This window comes from Tupaia chinensis, unplaced genomic scaffold, assembly GCF_000334495.1.
Source record: "Tupaia chinensis unplaced genomic scaffold, TupChi_1.0 Scaffold143851_1, whole genome shotgun sequence".
NCBI classification, from domain to species: Eukaryota; Metazoa; Chordata; class Mammalia; order Scandentia; family Tupaiidae; genus Tupaia; species Tupaia belangeri.
In genome coordinates this window covers 21,403-23,530 of record NW_006203702.1, presented here as the reverse complement: position 1 = coordinate 23,530, position 2,128 = coordinate 21,403, and positions in this window count along the sequence as shown.

Here is a 2,128-nt window from a genome sequence, read left to right as displayed (position 1 = left end):
CTAGCTACATAAGAACTATGTCATATGCTGGTCCAATAATTAATATTTTACAAAAAACCACACAATTAGGCCAGCAGGTGGGATGGTGGCTAAAGGATGCTAGACTTCCACATGGCTGAACATGGTTCAAGTCCTGGACCTGGTGGCTTGCTTTCTCACTTTCCCTCTCTCTCTCTCTCACTCTTGCTCTGTCTCTCTCTGATCAATTAAAAATAAAATAAATAAAGTTCAATAAAATTAATTCTTTCTATAAAAAAAGAAACACAATTGCCACTGTATATAAACTCTTAAATTAACAGCAGTACCTTTGTTTTTGGCCACTAATCAAGGTTTATCTTAGTAGAGAAATACCATAGTATATCAGGCAGATTAAATTTCAAAAGTTGATATGAATGAGTTTTGGGCTATTTAAGGCAAAATACAAATTGTATTTTGGAAGTCCTGTTCTTTGGACTGTGAAGAAACTGCATAAGCTGTTTCGCACATTATAAAAATGTTTTGTTTATAATACTGAAAGTGTAAGGATTTTTCTTAAAAAAATACAGTTTTGAGTATATAGACTTTTCAAAATAGACAAAATAGTAAAATAATTATTTTTTATTTTTATCTATTTTGAATATTTTTGCCATAGAATAGGTATATGTGCCAGAGGGAGACCGAGAGAGACAGTGAAAGGGAAAGTGAGAACTCATCCCCGAGGGGGAATGGCCACACCACAATTTCTTCTCCATTCTTCTCCTGAGATATAGAGAATGCATGAGTACAGGCCTCATATAATTTTCAAATTATTAGATCCAGGACTTGAACCTCAGTCATGTGGGAGTACAACACCTTAATCACTACTGAATGTGCTGCCCCCTAATAAGTTTATATTTGATTTATTTTTTTAAGTTTCATTTACTGGGGCTGGCAAGTGGCATGGTGATTAAGGGTGCTTAACTTCCACATGGCTCACCATGGTTTGAGTCTCAGACTTGGTGGCTTGTGCTCTCTCTCTCTCTCTCTCTCTCTCTATCTCTCTCTCTCTGTCCCTCTCTGATCAAATCAAGACAAATAAAATAAATAATAAATGTTAAATAGAACAATTCTTTAAACAATTTACTTCATTTTATTATTTTAAAAATTGCTGTAGAGTATGTGCATTCATAGCAGAGAGAGAGAATGTGAGAAAACAATAAAGTGAGAAAGCAAGTAGCAAGGACTGGAACTCAAACAGTGTTTGGCCATGTGGAACCCAAGTGCTTTAACCACCATGCTTCCTGTTGGCTCCTAAAATATTTATTTTTACCATTTATTAAAGTCATATATTTAAGATATTTTCTAAAAGTACATTAACTAATAATATTGCTTTTATTCATTTTTATTTTTCCTGAGACAATAGTATTTAAACTCTTTGCATCTTTGACATTAATGTTTCTAGTAGTACTAGAGCCACTTTGAAAAAACGTTTACTAAGGAACAAACAGTAACATTTATCAGGGTTTTCTTTCAGGGAGGGAGAGATTTCTGCTATAGGGTGTGTGCACTTGCCAGATAGAGAAAGAGAGAGAGTGAGAGATCATACTGCAGGGAAAATGGCCATGCTGCAATCTCTTCTCTATTCTCTTCTAATGGTTTTGGGCATGCACACACACTCACCCAGCATGACTTTCAATTAACTGTGAAATGGACTCAAACTGTGGTAAGCCATGTGGGAGTCCAGTGCCTTAACAACTATGCCACCTGCTGGACAAAATATTTACCTGCGAGCGCATGCACCGTATAGCAAAAACCTCTCCAAAAAAAAAAAAATAATAAATTTTAGAGTTGTTCAACTATAACCAAAGTCCAATTTTAGAATGTTTATATCACTCAAAAAGTCCCTGGTGGCACACTTTTCTCCCAACCACAAAACTCACTTGTTTATTATTTGCCTTTTCTGACATTTCACATAAATGGAATGATAATGATAAAAGACAGAAAAAGAGTATAAGAATCTGTTCCTCCCTTAAATTGCTTGGTTTGTTCACTGCTGGACTCTGAAATTTTATTTATATTTTCACATGTCAAGATATCTTTTGCTTGAGAACCAGCAGTTAGTGTAATGGCCATGTCGTTGGACTCCCACATAGTCGACCGCGGTTCACGT